This window comes from Choloepus didactylus, chromosome 10, assembly GCF_015220235.1.
Source record: "Choloepus didactylus isolate mChoDid1 chromosome 10, mChoDid1.pri, whole genome shotgun sequence".
Classification (NCBI taxonomy): Eukaryota; Metazoa; Chordata; class Mammalia; order Pilosa; family Megalonychidae; genus Choloepus; species Choloepus didactylus.
Window position 1 is genome coordinate 118,479,387 of NC_051316.1, and position 8,651 is coordinate 118,488,037.

Consider the following 8,651-nt stretch of genomic DNA (forward strand, 5'->3'; position numbering starts at 1 on the left):
GTGAAATAAGTCAGACACATAAGGAGAGATAGTGTATGTTACCACTTCTATGAACTCTCTGAACAATGTAACATCAATGTCTTATAATACAGAATACTGGGGACCTAGTGATGGGCAGTAACTGGTGAGGGGGGACGATAATCTAATATGTTCAGATATGTTACTGACTGTGAATTCAAAGGTGTGGTAATGGATAGGGGTGACAATTGTTTGTTAATGGGATTATAAGTATCAGAGCTGTATTGAAGGCAAATAGGATTGAAAGGGTTGTTTAAAAGCGTGTTTCCCACAGATCAGTACCACAAATATAGATAGGTGCTCGCATGATATACTTCTAAGGTATGACACTAACACAGAGAGTTATAAACAGAAGGGTATATGGGAAAAATCTACCTATTGCATACTAGGGACTATGATTAACAGGAATGCCACACTAGTACCACACGGATACTAGGGACAGATAATTAAGGGCTGACAAGAGCTATGAGGTGTTTTGAGTAATAAGAATTGTTTAAAATGGAGAGTGATGAGGATTGTACAAAAAAATTAATTAAAAAAAATACAACTAGAATTCTTGACTAGGCCACTCTCTTGTTTCTTCTGTTCATAGAACAGACTCTCCAGGGTTCCTCAGCCAAAACTGGGCAGCACTTCTTCAGATCCTGTGAGTTGTTGTTAAGAAAAATCTAACCATTGACCATATTGGGCATGAAAAAGATGCAAGCACATTTTATTGCTGTTTCCACAAACCTGTGCAAAGCGCTCTGCAATGGAACTTTCTGTGATGTTGAAAATGTCCTAGAAGTGCACAATCCAATACTGTAATAGCTGTGCATGGCTGTCAAACATGTGGAATGTGGCTAGTGTGACTGAGGAACTGGATTTTTAATTTTTATTTAATTTTAATTAATTTAAATTTTAATAGCCACTTGTGCCTGGTGGATGCCATATTGGATAGTGCAGGATTTTCATTCAGCCAGTATTTATTGAACACCTTCTCTGTGTGCTCTGAGCTTGAAGCTGGGTAGAAATAAGGGGGAAAATGAAACAATCCCTTGTCTTCATGGAGCCTATAGTCTAATGAAGACAGATATCAAATAAATATTCAATAAGGGTAAAATTATAAAGGAAAGCTGTAGTAGAGTCTACTGAGACCAGAACTTGCCTGAGGGCTCAGGGTAGGTTCCTTGATGGAGGGACGTTCTGGTCAAGATCTGAGGACTGGGCCAGTGTTAACAGATGAGAATCTCTAGGCAGAGGGAATGCAATGGCAGGAGCCCCGATCAGGAGGCAGCCTGAGCTTTCAGAGGACCTGAAAGGGGGCAGCAGGGCTGAAGTGCTGACATCATGGGGCAGTGGTGCAAGGGGTGGTGGAGGGGTGATCCAGGCCACACCACCCCAGGCTTATGAAACCACATAGACACTTTCAGTCTTCATGCCAAGCACAATGTGAATATGTTGAATTGCTTAGGTAGGGGATGAAAATGAAAGGGTAGGAGGAGATGACTCAGTCACATAATATATCACCCTGGCTGAGATGTGGTGAAGGTGTTGGGAAATATTAAGTCGATGAAGGAAGATCAGTGAGGAATCTGTTTGTGGACTCAATGAACATGGGAGCTGAACTTCCTACAAAGGGAGTTATGTGTCCTGCATTCACTAATTCTTCCCTTCTTGTATGTGCAACCACCTTGATGCCCCAACTCATTTGAAGGTTGCTTTTACCCTCATGCTGTTTCTCCACACTTAAAAGCTTCTATCAACTGGAAGACTCTTTCTTAAGCATCTTGCTTAAAACACACCTGAAGCACATGATACATTTGCATCCATGATTTCACTACAGCTGTGGATTGACCATGCTACTCTGGAGAGTACTGTATCAGAATACGTTGGGGATCATGTACAGTGGATGGAGAGGAGAGACATGGGATTCGTTTTGACCTACTATGTATCATCAGCATACACATCTCCATGCAGCCATACACCCACACTCACATGCCGGCATCTGCACAGGAATAATTGTCTTAGAAATTTACTTTCAAGTATTTTGATGTAGAATATCCATTTTCAGAAGGTGCTCTGGGAAGTACTTGTTAGCTACTTGTCAACAGCTAGTTATTATCAAGTTGTTTCCTTTAGCTATAGATGCAAAGGTGACAACAGCTAAACAGGTAAAATCACAACATCTTCCAAAACTACTGGGAAAACATACCACTCCCTATTTTTTTATTCCTTATATCTACAGTATTTTTAATTAATCAAGTTTTAAATTTTTATTATTATTGTCCCATTGTATCTCCTCTATTAGCTTTTTTGCTATATTTCCCTCTAGTATTATTAGTGGTTGCTCTTGGGATTAAGTATGGACAGTTAAAATATTTCATTCTACATTCAATAAATTTATATAAAATCATCTCATGTAAAATATAAAATCTTTATGGCAACAAATTTCCAATTGAACATGTTTGAAGGAGGTAAACAATTTGCCTATGATATCATCCCACCCTGTATCAGAGTATGCTGGAAGCAGAAAGAGCAAAACAATAGGCAGGTGACACTTTTTAAGCTCTTATTGACCACAACTATGAGTAAAGAAACTTAACGATGTATGTTTGGGCAGAGAGACCTTACTGTCATCCCCTTTTGCAAATGAATAAACTGAACTCTCAGTGAAGATTATCAGCTAGTTATTTGACACACTGAAGTGGTGAAGTGGAAGGATCTTTTTTTTTTTGCAACAAAGCCCTAGTTTCCTTTGAAACAAGCTTCTCCACATTTCAAGAATTGAAACATATGCATCATCCCAGGGCCTTGAATATTTTATCGTTTGTGGAAACTGAGTTGAAAGATTCCATTCTGTTTGTGGTATGATATATAGTGAGGAGGAGATTTCTGATCATGCCTTCAAAAATTTGGCAATAGTTCAAATTTATAACCTTCTCTGAGAAGAAGAATACTTAAAAGATACAGATAACTGACTAGTGGCTTTGATTACAGACTTTTACTAAAAAGAAAGTATCCAATCATAATTGTATGGTGAGGAAATGACAACATATTTTCTCCACACCACCATCAATCATGCATCAACGTCTCCTCAGTAGGAAAATGGACAAGCATGTACTGGGATTACAAAGCATCACTGAAATAAACAGAGGCTTCTCTGGGTATCTGAAGGGTCAGGGTGCCATTATTTGATGGAACTACCTTTCCAAAAGGGCTTTACTTAAAGGATAAGCCCCAGATTCTACCTTCTGTTTTATCAGTCTTCTCTTTGAGCCATGATGGACAGTAGATGAGTTCCTTAACCTTGAAACTCCATATTTGGTGGGCTCCATATAAGGTACAAATTGATATGACACATATTATGATATCCTCCCTCAATATGAAGGAGAATCTGCTAACACTATTCTCCTTAATGTTTTAGAAATTAGCCAACTTGACTGACTTTCATAAGACAATGAGGAGCAAAGTAACTCTTCCCAAACACATCATAGACTGAAACAAGTTTACTTCTTGTTTAATAACACTACAATTAAAGCAGACGAGCTACTGACTATAATTGCATCTGTGGGACTTTGTCCCTTGGGTTACAGAATTTGCAATTCTGCACAAATAGATTTCTAACTTTAATTTGTTGCATAAAGTGGAAGCTTCTCACAACCAATAAATAATTTAAACTGCCTTGTAGTGCAAATGATGGGTCCTTTGGAGAATGTGAGTAGATCACAGACTTCAGAGAAACTCTTGCCACATGAAAAAAAACTCTTCCTTGTGTCTCCTATCATGAGAATATCCATTGCCATTTTCCTAAGTTCAAGAATGAAGGTCTGTATCTAAATATCCAAAGTCTTCAATAAATTAACTTGTAGCTGCAGAAATCTATACCTTCATTTATTCATGGAGTCTTCCAAATTATTTTGGACAGATCTCTATGGGTACCTGAAGAAAACATGAAGTTGGAAAGTAAAATATCTCTGAAGTAAGAAGATTGTTACCAAACCAGGTTAGGAAATAATTCCAATAATCCGATCTTCCATTGTAGCATTCCAGTGGTAAATGGATGACATAGCCATAGATGAGTTACAAATCTGGTTTTGGAAGAAAGACATCATAAGATTATTTCCTCTCTCTTTCTCTCAACAGATATTTATGAAATAAACTCTGTCAGAGAAATGTCAAGAATCTGGGAGCAAAATAACATAGTGAGGATTTTTAATTTATAGATTCTTCTGCTTGAAATTTTCCTTTTTATGCAGACTCCTTTAAGCATGTATTCCTAATACTATTAACATACTAGGAAGCCTTTCATCACAGACCACAAGTTGATATCAAGCAAAAATACAAGAAAATGGGAGAGGAAGTTGGTTTTCTATATGGTATGTAATGTTAATCCTTCTCTGCATATAAAAAGATGTATAGGACAGAATAAAAATGTTCCAGGCAAATTGGACATCTGTAACAGGTTTTGTCTTCCTAGAATTTTCCTACTACCCTAAAGTTGAGATCCTTATATTTGTGCTGTCATTGCTGAGGTACCTGATCACTTTTCTGGGCAATATTATTCTGATTTCCATCACCATTCTGGATTCTCACCTGCACACCCCCATGTACTTCTTTCTCTTCTTTCTCAGCAACCTCTCCTTTTTGGACATCTGGTACACCTCCTCTGCCCCTCCCCCCCCCTCCCCCCACTCCAATGCTGGTAAACTTTGTTTCAGGAACAAACACCATCTCATTTTTGGGATGTGCTGCTCAGATGTACTTATCTCATACTATGGGCTCCACTGAGTGTGTGCTCCTGTCCATGATGGCCTATGACTGGTATGTTGCTATCTGTCACCCCCTGAGATACTCCATCATCATGAACAGGAGGGTATGTGTGCAGATGGCCATTGGCTCCTGGGTGACAGGCTGCCTCACTGCCCTAGTGGAATCCACATCTGTCCTACAGCTTTCTCTCTGTGGTAATAGCATCATCGATCATTTCACTTGTGAAATTCTGGCTGTCTTGAAACTGGTATGTGTGGACACCTTCACGACACAATTAGTCATGCTGGTGCTCAGTGTACTTCTCCTTCTCATGCCAATGCTCCTCATCTGTGTCTCCTATGCCTTCATCCTCTCCAATATCCTGAGAATCAGCTCAGCAGATGGAAGAAGCAAAGCCTTTTCAACGTGTGCAGCCCACCTGACTGTTGTTTTGTTCTTCAGCACAGCTCTCTCCATGTACCTGAAGTCCTCGGCTGTAGATTCACAGGAAATAGATAAACGTACGTTTTTGGTATATGCTGGATTAACCCCCATGTTGAATCCTGTCATCTATAGTTTATGGAACAAAGAGGTGAAAGTGGCTTTGAAAAAATCACTGACTAGAAATCCTTTTGGCACTATCTTAATTTCTATACTCAAATAATTTTGGAATAAGCACACTCGTCTGGATAATTTCCAATATTTTCCAGGAATCTACATAGCCCTTGATGTGAAAAAAAAATTGCATAAACTATAACTTCAAAAATGTTGCATATTGGTGAGGTTTTTTTTGTCTTTTCCACCCTCACTGGGCATGGTGAATAATATGAGACCCATGAACACATCACATCTTCTTTGTCAGAGAGGCATTCTAACGGTGCCCCTCTCTCACATAGATTAATTATGCCTGAGTTTAGGTTTAGGGAAAGCAAAACAATTGTAGATAGTTATTAAAAGAGGCTCCAGCCTGAGCAATACAGAACCTGCAAAGAATGGTTCAGTTGGAGGTGAATGGGTTGATGTAGGATCCAGTTGAGAAAAGAATTTGATGATTAGGACTTCTTTGGTCTTCTTAATTCAAGTGTTCTAGAATACGTGAGAATTTTTTTCCCATCAGATAGATGTCCTGTTCTATTGATTCTTAATCTGTCCAATATTTATATTGTGAATAAAAGCACCCGATTAGCTTTATTTTCATCCCTACTTGAAAATCTCATAACCAGACACATGTGACCATGGTTGGATGCTGGTTATTTGGTTCAGGAGGAAAAAGGAGTAGTAACCCTAGTAACTAGCCAATTGCAAGCAATTTTAAATAAATAGTGATTCCAGATAATCACATACATTATGCCTACATGCATTCATGGAGTTATCTCTTTTTATTTGTTTTTAATGGGTGAAACATATGTATATATGGTATGGAAATGAAAATTTTATGCCTCATCTGCCACAAGTGTGCATGTTTAATCTTCCTCAATTACTGGACAAGCAGGAATTGCCTGTGGGGTAGGCAAATAGCTGTTTGGAGACAAGACCATATAAATTGGCTTTATTCTGGTTTGGTCACCATATGCTTGGAGGGTCCTCAGCTTTTCTGATATTTCCTTAAGTATCATCTTGCCCAAACAACTAGATCCAAGATGGAGTCAACCTCTCCATGATCCAAGTGTATATGTTTTGCTGTCTCCCATGGATAGAAGTGGATATGTAATATCAGATTGTGTTCTCTTCATTATTCCATGTTCCATGTTGAGCAGCCCTCATTGTTAAAATATATTTTAACAAGAAAGAAATAGTTCATTTGACTGTAGCTTACAGAATTGCAATCACATTCCACACCTGCTTCTCTGAGGGAACATTCAGTTCATACTTTGTGATACTCAAATTCTGTGTCCTTGACTGTTTTCCTCACACAGGTGATTGGCTTCAGTGGATGAGCAAGTTCAACCCCTCAAAGAAAATTTAACAAGGGGGTACATACGTTTGCTAATTAGTTTGCTAATTTAATGCCCAAATAGCAGCCTTGAATTCAGAGTCCTAAGATTCATTTAATTGTGACCTTCCCCCATGTACCACCTTGAGATGTATTCATGTGAGTTCACAGGAAATAAACACTTGCTTTTGTAATTGCACATAAATGAGAATTCACTCATGCCACAGATTCCTGATGATTCCTGATGATTATTTTTTCTAAATATTTCTGTTTTGTTTTTCCTTATGTTAATAATTTCTTTTACATGATTTCTGATGTGGTCCTTTTTAGAGCTCAGTAATTTCCCAAACATCTAAGGGCACATAAATTCTGTGTTACATTGTTTGTTTTAAACTCTCCTGAAACTCCCAAACCAATTTGAAAATAAGGGTCACCTGGAATACTTGCTAAAACCATTAGGATCAGCTCAAACTACACCATCAAATCACAATATCCTAGGAAGAGATACATTAATAGGTATACTTGAAAAGACCCTTGTGATTCTTATCATATGAGAATTTTGGGAAACTAACTCAGAACATTAGCATTGCGGTGATGATGCCTTGATTTTGGACTTCTCGACTCCAAACTGAACCAATAAATTCCCATTGTTTAAGCCCACTCATTGCATGGCTTTATTATAAAAATACCAGGGAGAGTCAGAGTGCATTTAAAGATGTGAAAAAGTTCAAAGAAAAACTGTTCAAATGTAAGATTTCACTCTGTTTTGTTTGTTGCTACTTGCATTTGTGTAAAGGAAAAGCTAAAAACCAAACTCCTCAATTTTATTTGAAAAATACATTCCGTATATAACTAGAGGGAAGAAACATGCGTAAAGGATTGTTTAAATATGCTTAGTTATTTTTACGGCAAAATTATTTTAGCAAGAGCTTCTCCTATCAGTGAATGGCAATGAGTCTCCACCAAATTATTCTGCAAGTTAGAATCAGAAAAGCTGTGTTTCATAACTTAATCTAGCATCTATAGGTCTCTTTTTCTGTAAAGGGTGGATCATTTTGACATACCCATGTTTCATTAGGAGGATAAAATTAGAAAACTAGTTTGAAAGTATTAATTTATTTCAATCACTAAGAGGAAATCTTCCAGATTAGATAGTATAAAGAAAAAAATGGTGCTATTTTAGAAAAAGTTTGGACTGTTTCAATCCTGAATTCATTTAGACAATGTAGATTTAGGAATGTTAAAGAATCACAATTAAAACATAACAGCTACTCACTTTAATTGGAACTGCAAAACATTGTTCCTGGAGTTTCTATGAGCCTCTACTTATGCACACATTTTAGTCTTAACTTCAGCTTGCTACTGGGAATTGCCAAATTCCCCCAAAACAAGCAAGAACATAAATGCAAAGCTAATGACTGGACTTCTGGAGGATGGTTCATGAACTGAGAATTCAGAGAACATCTAGAACTCAGTATTAGGCTCTCTGGCCATGGAACTCACTCCCCGAGTAAAGATTCCATTGTTGTTTTGAGGTTAAGAAAGAAAAACTGAAATCAAAGGTCTGAATTTTTTAGATAATCTCATTGGTGGCTCCAGTTTTACCTAAAGAATGATTTTTTAATTTGTGAGTCAAAACAGAATTTTTGTGAACCTCTTAATAGCTAATTGTCATGATTTTCCAAATTGTGCTTTTAACAAAGAAAATCTGCTTTTAAACAAACAAACAAATTCTCTTGAGCCTAGAGGTTCAGAACAGTTCTGAGAAAGAAGGGTGATCCTTATAGCAAACTCGACCTCAGACCCAACTTATTCTGTGTTGCATCCTTCTTCTCTCTCATCAAGTTGCTGTCAAACACATAGAGTTGTGTATTAAATTTTAGGCTATTATCGGCAATATCTCATACATAACTGTTTTGAGAATTCCTGTTTTACTCTTCTTTTGTCACAGGCCTCAGAGGTGAGGCTT

At 37.6% G+C, this 8,651-nt stretch overlaps 1 pseudogene; it reads left to right on the forward strand.

Moving 5' to 3' along the window:
• The first annotated feature begins 4,431 nt into the window (after nt 1-4,431).
• On the forward strand, nt 4,432-5,413 carry LOC119505760 (annotated as a pseudogene).
• Nucleotides 5,414-8,651: the final 3,238 nt, after the last annotated feature.